The 13,256-nt window shown below is 43.1% G+C and overlaps 1 protein-coding gene and 1 non-coding gene across 3 annotated transcripts in view; both read right to left on the reverse strand.

Annotated features, from left to right (window-relative positions):
- AK5 (adenylate kinase 5) overlaps window positions 1-13,256 on the reverse strand; it is a 213,982-nt gene that overhangs the window by 63,540 nt on the left and 137,186 nt on the right. The gene's annotated exons all lie outside the window — the stretch shown is intronic.
- On the reverse strand, window positions 11,589-11,660 carry TRNAV-GAC (transfer RNA valine (anticodon GAC)). Its single transcript has one exon. It is a non-coding gene; the product is annotated as a tRNA-Val (tRNA).

Below are 13,256 nucleotides of genomic sequence, written 5' to 3' on the forward strand. Positions count from 1 at the left end.
AGACTAAACTGTATCAGATCTTTCCTGTAGCTGGCTATCATGTCTTTGGAGTCTGATCAGGGTTAATCTGAATTCACAAAGTGATGCACCAGGTTATAAAAGGGCCTCTCTGACCCCTGTTTGGCTTCTTGAGTCTGACCTGTTTTTATCCACAGCTCTTACTCACAGCCTTCTATTCAGTTTGCCCAAATGCTTCAGATGAGCCCCAGCTTTATTTCTATGAACGCACTGATAGGGAACAGGTTTCCAGAGCAGAGATGCTACTGTCAGAAGCTCTCCACCGGGAATGCGGTGCATTACGCTCACTGACACGAAAGCCCAGGTGAATGGGACGTTTGCCTGGAGGGTGTTACTTCCCAGTGATGCTCAGCAAACTTCATGATTCCAACGTGGATCTTTTGGAGACAAAGTTTACTTGATATCTTACACACACACACACACACACACACACACACACACACACACACACACACACGGAACGACAAGTAAATGGCAAACACTCCTGGCTTTGGTGAAAAGATGCCATACAGTTCCCGGAGGCCCTAAATCTTGTCCCTTTCTTTTCAAATGCTAGGTAAGTTCTGCATAAAAGGCATTAATTTCAGAACGTCACATGTACAAGGTGCAGAATATCATATAGGCTCTTTGGAGAAATCACTGACAAGGTGTTCATCTCCAGTTACACTGTAGCTGCGCCTTCAGGGAGGCACTCCTGGAGGAAACCACTCACCAACTCCCAAGTACCACCCCGGGTGCCGGCGGGTGCCTCTGGGGGTCACAGCCTTTCACCTCGCTCCTGCTCCCTCCTGTCAGCCCTCTGTCACCTGTGAGTCTGAATGTGGGGTTAGGCTTTGTGGGTTCAGTGAGACATAGAAGACTTCCTGCAGTATTGAACCAGACTTTGGGGGCATGAGGCAGCATACCAAGTCTGAACAAACTGACAAAGACAGACAGTGCAGACACTGGCACAGGTAAGCACCATTTGTGCCTCACTAGCATGGAGCCAAGATGCACCTGCAACGACGCTGTTAATACTGGCGAAGGTGGGAGAGGCTGCAGCAAAACCACTAGCCCCCAGACCAACTCAGACTGCCACATCCCCTGCAGCTGGATATATGATGCTGAGAAATCTAGACTCCTACTGAAGTGACACATTAAGAACCTCAGGATAGGATCGACGGCTTCATGGGGAAGCTGGATGCAGACTACAGATTTGTTTTGGTCTCCATCCCTCATTCTCCAGTCAAGACAGAGCTGCAAAGAGAGCAAAAGCAACTTGCATTCGACTTTACTTCCCAGCAGGGATATGCAGGCAAGAAACTGCCTTTGCAAGGCTGGATTCTGGTGTTCTCTGTAAGAAGAGCAGCTCATTGGTGCGCATTTGTGTTTTTCCTTTTGGATCAGAGCTCCTATTATCACCTTGAGATATCGATGTTTTGTTACTCCCACTTCCTTGAATTATTGAATTTTTGGTGGGCGAGATCAAAATAGAACATAGCTTCACAGAGGGTTCACCAGTCACAAGGAATTATGTTCGTTCTCCAACTGTGCTTGCAGCATAGCGTGTGCTCCTGGGCACGGGACCAGTGGTATTGCCACAAGCAAATCACATCATAATAGGAAGCTGACCCTTAAATAATGCTTTACAGCATTTCTGCATATAGGACCTCACTGCATCGTCACTGCAGCCCTGCGGATAAAGAATGATGTAACTAAGGTTCTGTGGTGCCACTGGATGGGGAGGTGCCGGAGCTTCCACCGCCCGGAGCTGGGCGGAGGACAACCTACGTTGCCCCGTCAGCATCCTCTTACTGCTGTTGGAGGTGGGGGTCATGCAGGCAGATACTCCTACGGCTCCTCCTTGAGTAGGCAGTGCTGATTTTTAAAAACTCTTTTGGGGACCACAAAACAAAAGCTCTCCTGGGAAGGAGAGCGCAGCAGTAGGTCATTTTTGGAGTGCTTTCCTAGTTCCTGTTTGTATTAGACAGTGTGCGTGTTTCATGATGTTAAAATGCGTATAGCTTCAAGTGGAATTATGAGAAAGAGGCTTTACCTAACAACAGAATGTCATGGCAAAGATTAATAAATTCACAAACGCTGCAAAGAAAAGACTATTTTCTGTCCCTGGCACTGAGCACAGATACCAACTTCAAAAAAAAAAAAAAAAAAAAAGAGGGTTTCGAAGAGATTTCTAGTTTCTGAGACAATGAGAGGAGCAGTCTTTTCTAATTTTTTCTTACCTCAGCGAGTACTAAGCAGATAATCCAGATTCTGGGAGAACCATGAACCATGAAATGCTAGCATGTGAGGATTTTGGTCTAACGACCCCATCTCTGATTACAAGAAGCAACAGCAGGGAAGTAAGGAGGAGGTGAGGGACAGAATGTCCTGTGGTTCTCGGAAGGGCTTATCTTCACTGAGAACCAGAATCTTAATAGGAAAAAATAGTAATTAAAAAAGACAACTGAAATAGTAGCATTTCCAATTTTGTAACCCGAAAATGAAATTTTTCGCTTCTTTTTCTTTATGTCAGTTAAAAACAAAAACACCTCACATAAACAGCTTTTTAAATGGTTATTGGAACTGCTATTTAGGTAGCATTTAGGGTGTTTTCACTATGTGTGATCTCCGGAAAGCAGTAGGAGGTAAGCAAGTTTGCTATTTCCCATTTTTCAGGTGGGGAAACTCAGGCTCAGAAAGCTTACACGACGCGTGCACGATGCCCCAGCCAGTGGGGTTTCCTGGTGCCCAAGCCCGTGTTCTAACGCCTCTGCTGCTGCCCCAGAAGGAGCGTAATGACCCGTCCACGTGGGACGTGCAGGATGACGGTGTTGTCGCAAGTGACTTCACCACTCGAGGGCAGGGACCGCTCGTGATGACATGTGACTAGAGATGACGATGGATTTGTTTGCTAAAAGAGGGGCTGAAGGTGGTGCATGCTTATCACATGACTTGAAAATGAAACTCAAGTTTTACTGGTAAACCTGTAAGTGAAGTTTTGAAATTCCTCGGATCTTCAGAAGGGAATATTGGAAAATGGAAACACAGCTACATTTTATCAGCAGGGAGAAGGGAAATAGGTCCTTGAGAAATGTTTTGAGTGTTTACAGTTCTTTTCTAAAGCATGTTTTCACTTAAAGTAATGGGCAATTTGAAAAAAAAAAAGTAGGGGGAGTGGTATGTAATTTAGTTACACCCAAGAATTTATTTTACAGCAAGTTCCATTTCTCTTTCACCGAAGACTACGCAATTAGAGGTCTGCTTGCTGTGGAAGTACTTGTATAATTGGGTAAACAGGGAGGAAAAAAATATAGGGGATGCTAGGCTAGCCTTTCCCCCATCTTATTAAATTGCAGGTTCTCAACATGAACTGCTTTAAGTAGTGGTTTACAGACCCAGTTCTCTAGGAGGAATGCTGTTTTTCTTCTTTTCTGTATAAATTGAAATGTTGATGTCTCTAATAAGGAATTTTAAAGAAAAGTTTTTCCCTGATGTTTTCCTATAAGTTCTTGTTCTCATCATCTCAAAAATATGTCCAACTCAACTCACTGCCCAGAGACCACGGAGGAAACACTTTGGTCTTGGCTCCATGTGTACCAGATGAGGCTCATTTGTAGTGAGGAGAATTTTTAAGATTTACTCTCTTAGCAACTTTCAAATGTGCAATACAGTATCATTAAGTATAGTCTCCATGCTGGACACTATGTCCCCATGACATTTACCTTATAACTGGAAGTTTGAACCTTTTGATCTTACCTCCCTCCTGTGGCAACAGCCAGTCTGTTCTCTGTACCTATGAATTTGTTTGTTTTTTGATTCTGTATATAATAAGATCATACAGTATCTGTCTTTCTCTGTCTGGCTTATTTCACCTAGCACAATGTCCTCAAGTCCATCCTGGTTGCCAATGGCAAGATTTTCTTCTCTTTGATGGCTGAATAATACTTCATTGCGTGTATGTGCCACATCTCCTTTATCCATTGATCCTACCCATGCACGCTAACTCTACAAAAACACTTAAAAAATGCCCAGTCCTGTGCCTCAGATATATTTTGCCTTCTCTTTTCTTGCATTTCAGTAGGTGTTCAAGTGTTTCTATCAAAGAAAAGTATTTGTTGAGCTCCTGCCAGGCACAGCAGCAGACAGTGTACTGTTTCACAGATACCTCATTATTCTATGCTGACACCACAAGGCAGACTTTACTATCCTCCATTTATAAGTGAGAAGATGAAGGCTCTGAACTTTACTGCCTTAAAAAGAGAGAAAAGGCATATTGATGGTTAAAAATAGTTCTGATGTCTGTCCACTTCTGCATCATCGTATCAAACTGTCTGTGGTAGGTTAGTGGCAACTGTGACCTCACATTTTTCACTCTTCCCTGCATTTCCATCCCTTGCAACGTCGCTTGGCAGATCCTCTCACCCAGAGGTGAGTATTTTTCCGCACCCTTGAAGCCAGGCCAGTCTTGTGACTTGCTTCAGCTGACAGAATAAGGCAGAGGTGCTGGTGTGCCATTCCTGAGGCTTCAAGAACCTTGCAGGCTTCCACCTTCTGCCTTGGCCCCCGCCCCTGCCATGAGGACAAGTCAGAGCGAGGCTGCTTGAGGATGAGCGACCACGTGGAGCAGAGTTCCACTCATCCAGAGAGGCTATCCTGGCCCAGGCAGGCCCTGGCTGACCAGGCAGCTGACCAGTTAAGAGTTCTGTCAAAGGAACAGAACCAGCAGGATCTAATGAATCTTTCTTCCATCAGAGATTTGCTACAAGGAACTGGCTTACCCAGTTGTGGGAACTGGTTAGGCAAGTCTGAAATCTACAGGACAGGTTGGCAGGCTGGAAACTCCAGGGCAGAAGATGACACGGGAGACCATAGACAGAATTTCCTCTTCCTTCTGGAAACCTCAGTTTTGCTCTTAAGGCCTTTCAACTGATTGGATGAGGCCCACCCATATTATCAAGGATAATCTCACTATCTGTGGGCATGTAAACTGGTGTAGCCACTATAGAAGACAGTATGGAGGTTCCTCAAAAAATTAAAAATAGAATTATCATATGATCCAGCAATTCCATTTCTGAGTTTTTATACAGAGGAAATGAAAATACTATCTCAGAAAGATATCTGTCCTCCCATGTTTAATGCAGTGTTATTCACAGTAGCTAAGACATGGAAGCAATCTAAATGCCCATCAACAGATGACTATATAAAGAAAATGTGGTGTATATATATATATATATATATATATATATATATATATATATACACAATAGAATGTTATTTAGTCATAAAAAGAAGGAAATCTTGCCATTTGTGACAACATGGATACAGAGAACAGAATGGTGGTTGCCAGAGGTGAGGGCAGTGGTGGGCAAAATGGGTGAAGATGGCTAACAGGTACTAACTTCCAGTTCTAAGATACATAAGCCCTAGGGATATAATGTACAGCATGGTGACTATAGTTAATAATACCATATTGTATCTTTTATTTATTTAAAAAATTTTTATTTAAAATTTTAATTAAATTTAAATTTAATTTAATTTAAAATTTATTTAAAAATTTAAAGGTTTCTTTTTAATATTTTATCTATTTATTATCATATTATTTAATTATTTTTTATTTTGGCAGGAGGTGGGGGAGGTAATCAGGTTTATTTATTTTTAGAGGAGGTGCTGGGGATTGAACCCAGGACCTCATGCATGTTAAGCATGTGCTCTACCACTTGAGCTATACCCTCCGCCTGTATTGTATCTTTGACAGACGCTAAGAGAGTAGATTTTAAAAGGTATCACAAGAAAAAACATTGTAATTATGTGTGTTGATAACTAGACTTATTGTGGTGATCATTTTGCAATATATACACATATCAAATTATGTTGTATACCTAAAACTAACACAATATGCCAATTATGTCTCAATTAAAAAAAGATAATCTCTTTTACATCAAGTCCGATTGTACACGTTACTGTATCTACGTCTACCGATTGCAGATGTTAACCATATCTACAAAGTACCTTCACGGTAAGGCCTAGATGGGTGTTTGATTACATAACTGGGAACTATATAGCCCAGCCAAATTAACACATAAATGTGACCTTCACACTGTGGATGTGTGAGTGAGCCCAGCTGAGCCCAGCCTTGATCAGTGGATCTGCTCAGCCAACACTGGTGTCTCAAGAGAAATAATAAGGAGATGTTGTTTTAAGTTCTGGGCAGCTTCACAGCAGCAGATCACTGATACACAGCACCTTTTATTTTGAAACAATATTTGGAAATCTTCCAATCCAAGGACTCTGCCCTGTCTCTTTGGGCTCTCTGTTATAATTTACCCAAGACAATGCAGAGCAGAGTTAACAGGTTGGATTCTAGAGTGACCCAGCTGTGGGCCTCCTGGAATATGTTGTACTTTATATTGTCTCTTTGTTTTGTACAAAGTTCCACAGGAGGAAAAGAGAAAGATTTGATTATCTTTTGAAAAACCTTTGACAAAGAGTATTTGGGGAACACTTAAAAGACACGATGACATCTTACTGGAAAAGCACACATCCAGCTCACCACCAAAAAGCAAACAGATGCAGGAGTCCAGGAAGCCGGACTGCTCTTTTCTGTTGCTCAAAGTCCCTCATACAGAATGCTGTACAGAAAAGATAAACGACTGCCAAAGAGAAATAAAGGAGGCTCAGCTGATAAGCCTACAAGAGGAGTTAACCCTTAAAAGCTGGGACATTCAAAACGAAGGGCTGAATGTCTCCTGCTGAGAGAAGGCAGCCCTCTCTCTGTGGCTGCAAATGCAAGGTGGCCTGCCTGTGAGACAGGGTTGCCATGTACGGTTCCATAGTTGTGCACTGCGCAAATATTCTTGGCTGGGGGCCGAATCCACTCACCAACCCGTGCACCCCCAAGAATGTGTGTGTCTAGTAAGGGAGGCTTTTACTAATTCTCACAAAGGCACTGCATGGACTAGCAGTGGTCTGCCTTGAGTTGCAGTTCGATCAACTTTTTTTCCCCATCAAATACTCAGAATAGAAAATGAAGAAACTATGGGAGGAAAAAGCAAACGAGAGTTTTACAGCTTTTGCAAATGCCACTATCGTGGTGTCCGTCAGACGGCACTCCCTCCACCACCTCCTGCCCTCAGCTGTTCTGGGTAAACACGCACTGTACTTACAATCCCGTGCCTGCCGTCCCTACACGGCCCCAGGCCAGGCCTCCAGCCCAGATCTGACCCAGTCCCAGTATTTAAGCCCCGCTTCCGCTGCTGCTCTCTGCCTCCCATCCTGATTCACAATATAGGAACCACCATTCCTTCCCTACTTACACAATGACACTGTTTTGAGAATCAGATGAAGAGGAAGCCAGGGTGCACAGTGTGCTACTTGCGGTGACCCCGCTCCGCCTTGGGAGAGGGGCAGGACTTGTCTGCTTGGACACATCTTGTGAGCTCAGAATGGTCTCCTTCCCCTGAAGTTGCAAGACATGGAACTTTAAAGGACAATGAGGATGCTTTAAAGGCTGGAATCAGTCCTTCTCATCATTGCCTCTTCATGTCTTTACTGCATATGTACTAAAATGAAAGAAGTAAAAGCCCTAAAGGGGGCTAAAAATGGAGGAGATGGTGCCATGGACCTGACACATTGGTATCTATTTTAGAAAAGAAAAAATCAGGTAAGAAGTTACCATATGAAATGGGTGATGTGATAAACCTCCAGTTAAAAAGCACAAACTCCCAGTTATGAGGTAAGTAAGTCCTGGGATGTACAGCATGGTGACTATAGTTAGCACTGTACTGTATTGCATATGTGAAAGTTACCATGGGAGTAGTTCTTAAACGTTCCCATCATGAGAAAAAATATTTGTAACTGTGTGGTGGTGGATGTTAACTAGACTTATTGTGTGGATCATTTTGCAAGATACACAGATATGGAATCATTATGTTATACACCTAACACGAGCATAATATGTGTCAGTCACATCTCAATTAAAAAAAGAAATTACTATATGAGAACTGGGTGATCCATACAATAATTATTTTATGCTGAAAGCAATGTTTACTTTCAAACATTAGCTTCCCAGAAACACTTATAAGTTGTCAGCCTCCTCCTTCCCAAGTGTTGCCCCCGGTCTGAGTCCACCCGCTACCGAGCTCTGTGCACAAGAGACTGCAGGCTGGAAAGAGGGATACTCAATGCGTGGATAGGTTCAAGGAAGTCTGCACGGGAGGACTCAGGACCCCCCCCCTTTACAAGAAGGGAAACTGAGGCCTGGGGGTAGGGGTGACGCAAATGTCAGTGTCACACCTCTGCACGTGAGAACCAGAGGATCAGGTACAAAGACCCAGTGAGCTTTTCTCTAAGAATGGACAAACGAGGAGCCCTGACGTTCTTTTCTACGCAGGAGGACACCAGCACAGATTCCAGGAGTTACTGTTCGTGATATGTCCACACACGTCCACATCTGAGTTAATCTGGTCCCACAGAACCCACTGAACTTTCTCTAGATTTCAGTGCCTCATATTTGTGCAGTAGCTTACACAATGGGTTTTTCCCTAAGTCCTGCCATGCAGTGTGCAATGCTAGGAAAGGCCCTGGATTCCTAGGGACTGGGTTTGAGTCCAAACTGCTGGGTGCTCTCGGTCACGTCATTGAGGCCGACATTCAACACCGAGGCCTGCTCTCCCGGGCGCTGGCCTGGGCCAGCGAACACACATGGTCACTGTGCTCAGGAGCTGCGTGCCTAGTTGGGGAGACACATTAATTAGGTAATCATATAAGAAAATGTGTATTAAATATGGATTATATCAAACACAGGGTGTTAGGAAAATTAAAACAGGAGCCCTGGTGTGCACTGGGGTCAGGGAGTGGACTCTAAGTTGACCAAGTGGGGAAGGAAGGGGAGGGTGGGCGGGGAAAGACAAGTCTGTCCCAGGAAGAGCCCTCAGCTGCTGCAAAGGCCCGAAGGAGGTGCAGCCCGCACCCCAGAGGAGCTGAGGGAGGCCGGCTTGGGCACAGAGCCGGGAGGGCACGAGGGAGGCTGGGGCGCTGAGGCCTCCGGCAGGGCCTCCAGGCCACGGTGAGGACTCAGGTTTTGCTCCAGGAGCAAAGGGCAGGAAGGCATGGAGGCCTGGAAGCTGGGAAGTGACGTGATCAGTTCTGTGTTTTCCTAAAGCTCATTCCCTGAATCATGGATTGGAGGCGTCCTGTCTAAAGCCGAAAGAACCATGTCCACCCCGGAGGGTGGTGGCTGAGAGGAAATACGACGCCGACTGAAAGTTTTGTAAATAGTAAATCATCATACAAATCTCGGGTGTTATTATTATAGCCTCTGTTTCTTAGGCTATCAAGGCAGGAGTTATTTTTTAATGTCTTCCAAAAGCCACATTCCCTGTCTAAGGTGCGAAGCTAAACCTGGGGTCAAATCCAGTGCTAGACCCACCTACTCTTCACATCTGCTCTTTCCATATGGGCTCCACTCCACTACCTTAAAAATCAGAATCTATCCAAGCGTCCTTTGGTGGAAGCCGGATGTAGGCAAACATTCCCACAGGATGTTCCAAGACGAAATCTGGAGCTTGTGTTCCCAACCACGATGACGGCAGCCTAGCACCTGGCTTGGTGGGGAGGGATGAACAGGACACGCTGCTGGAAATGCAAAGTGAAGTTCAAAGTCTTAGGTCAGCCTAGGGAGAATAACTCACCAAACACACTGCCTTCTTTCTTTCCTTCTTTTAAAAAAAAGAATGTTCAGCTCAAGAACCACCACAGTGCATGTTTCTTCATTTTTTTTTCCCACTTAATTGAGCAGTTGCCACAGCAACTCAGGAACAGACTACTCACTGCCTTCGATGAATTGCAGAGACACAGTTTTCATCTACTGTAAGTGGCAGTGAGCTTTTCAAAAAGGGAATCTTGAGCGGTTGCTTTTTCTCCCCTGGCCTGATATCTGTATTCTCTCCACGGGACCCTGAAGTGGCAGCACTTCGCTTTCATGAATGAGAAAAATGTGTCCTGGGGAGAGAGGGCTTGGAAATTTCAGCAGGAGTCAGACCAGCCAGCCAGTCAACAACACCCCCCCAGGCTCGTCCATGCCTCTGTCTGCCCCACATGCCCTCCTGGCTGTTCCTCTGTGCGCACTGCTGTTTCCAGCCTCTGTCTTCAGCCTATTGCCTTTCCCTAGAATGCTCTGTCTAGCTACCTACAACCCCTCTCGTTGGAAGACCCATTTTAAGACTGAACTCAAGAACCTCTCTCCTCCCTCCCGTTGGGATGGATCTCCTTCTCCCAGGTGCTCCAGTGCAGGCTGCATCTCTGTGAAAGTGCACACCACATCACACTCCGTCCTACATTAGAATTAGTTGCGTATGTCATTCACCTTCCACAGTGCCTTGAACATAGAAGCCAGAGTAAGTGGCTCTCTCCTCGTTGACTCACAGCGTTTCCATAGTTTCTCAACAGAATGTGCATCTATTGGACTCTGTGCGCATCCTGCCCCTAAAATGTTATCCTGACCACAGGTGACTGGATCAAGAGTGCACCTGAACCAAGTTTGGACAATTACCATCCTTCCTGAGGAATTTAGACTGAGACGACTGGCCTCAGTGTTGGCTGGACCAGTTGGTAGACCGCTATGTAAAGAGGTCTGCAAAGAGAGAAAAAGAAGGAACTGCATACAATGGAGGGAAATTCTTAACGGCCTTTCGGCACCTACTTTAGCATTGTTCCTAATGCTCAGGTGCATTTTCTTTGGATTTGTGACAGGTCCCCAAAGCTTTATAATAAGTTTACTTTTTTTTTTTTTTTTTGCTGAAGCTAATTTAAACAGATTTTTGTGACTTGCAACCAAAAAAATCTTAGCTAAGATACTTACATAATGAGGATATGCTTTTGTAACATGATTGTCTTTCCCACAAGACTGAGATCTTTGAAGGTAAGGACTAAGAAAATCTTAATTAGGTTTTGTAACCCCAGAATCCGTCATCGGGCCTGACATGTAGTAGGTGTTCAAAATGTAGTTGTTGAATCAACACATCAACATTTTCTTGACTCAGATGGGATGCTGTACAAAAACCATAAAGCATTAAGTCAATGTGAGCCTAACTTATTACCAGACTAACTCTGCTGAGCTCTGCCCACTTACTCCTCTCCAGAGGAGACAGGGAGTGTTTTGGGGACTTCTCAATTGTTCAGAAGTCAGACAGGGAGAAAGGGTGCTAGTTAGTGGGTCCCCCCAAATATTAGGAGAGAAAAAGAAGGTCCTCCCTCCAACACCCTCCTATAATTTTTTGGAAATGGTTCATTAATTCACACCCAACTAATCCGTATTTATTATAACCCCACAGGATTATCCATTAGGATCTGAATTCTTTGCAAGCCATAAAAAAAGGATTTGATGCTAGGATGCAAATAAGGCAGCAGGAACACAAAGTAGTCAAGAGAGCAAATTTTCAGATAAATTGAAGCATGGTAGAAGTTCTAGTTTACACAGAATTGATACAAATTACTTTTCTGCCATAAAGCAGGGTACAAGTTTTTTTTTTTTTTTAAATATATAGACACACACACACACACACCTATGTACATATATTCTTCCTCCTTAAGGGAGGCACTGGGAATTGAACCCAGGATCTCATGCACGTCAAGCACTCACTCTACCACTGAGCTATACTCCCCACCCCAAGATATTAATAATAATATTCTTAGCCTATCTCAAGAATATTGTCAGCAAACCCAGTTTTATTATTTTAAGGCATAGAGACCTACAAGATTCCCAAACTATTGTGTTTTATGCAACTACTCAAACATAGTGAGGAAGCACATCGATTAATATTGAAAGAGATTTACAACATAGTATTATGTGAATAAATAGGCAACTAAAGAGTAGAAATACTGTGACCCCATTTTTATAGAAACGGTTGTGTACATACAAAAATCTATTATAAAAATTAAAATGTTAACATTAAGTGGTTTACACTTGGGTGCTTGGTTACAGGTGTTCTCCTTTTAAATATCTACATTCAATAATTTCTATAAAATGAATATGTATTATTCAAGTAAAAAAATAAGCAAAAAATTCAGGACTCACATATAATACTCATCCATCTATCCATCTTGTTAGTCAACAAATATTTGCTAAGTACCTACAACGCGCCAGACCAAGTTACCCCAGATCTAGGCAGTGAAGCGTTCCTTGGCCTGTTCACCTTCTTGTGTGGAAGCTGCAGTGCTAAAGTTAATAATGTGGATAATATACACCATCTGCTCTCTTCTCTACAACTTTTTGATAGGATAAGAGTTTGGAAAGGAAAGACAGGAAGTATTCTTAAAAAGTAGAAAGTCAGAAATGCTTTCCAAAGACCACCGTTTGTCCTTCTATAAAGAAAACTTTCTGTTCTTCAAACAGTGCTCCTAGAACATTTTGATTGACCCTCTGGATCATTTTAAAACAACTTGAAATGTAGAATGGTAGGATTCGCAAATTAACTTCCACAAGAGAATGGATATTATGCTTTTTTTCATTTTCACTGAGGCTCATGTATGTGAGCAAACACATTTATGCTCTAATCTGAGTTTGGTAACAAATCCCTGTTTAAAGGAAGGAGGAGTGGGTCTCCAAGCAAACATCCATTCTTTCTTTGTCTTGCTTTGTATGTTTCCTGTGACATTTACTATTATTTTAATGCTCTTCATTTGATCCACGTTTTGCAATGAAGCTAGGAACAACATAACCTCTTATTTACCCCTTTGCTTACTGTGTGTGTATGGTGACCTGTTCCATAAGGTCTGAGTCAGTTTATCAGCATCCACCAGACTCCGTCCCTGTGTTTGAAAATGTTCTTTTTTTCTGCCTTGATGACTCTTTCATTAGTGAAATTTAAATTCTTGGGCAAGATCTAGAACTGTGTCCTATCTTTCAGATACTAGATGTACCCGAAGCCGGAAGTGATCACTCTGCTCGTTTTAAGACCCTAAGATTTAGAGCCTTCACAGATTTCTCTGTATGTCAGTGTTTCTACTTGGTACTCACACTGGACTTGATAAGAGTGTAAGCTTTATTTCTTTAAAGTAGGATACATTAAATTTTTTAAAATTAGAATTTAATTAAAAATTAAAATTTTATTGATTCAAAAGTCCCATATATTTAAGCAACTATTTCCTAGTTCAAGAAACTTAAGATAAACATGCTCTTATCCCTTTCAGCTATCAGCCTTCTTAGCCAGTGGCAATGGGTCTCACCCCAGATGCACATTAGAATCAGCTGCAGAGCT

The sequence above is a fragment of the Camelus bactrianus genome, chromosome 13, assembly GCF_048773025.1.
Source record: "Camelus bactrianus isolate YW-2024 breed Bactrian camel chromosome 13, ASM4877302v1, whole genome shotgun sequence".
NCBI lineage: Eukaryota > Metazoa > Chordata > Mammalia > Artiodactyla > Camelidae > Camelus > Camelus bactrianus.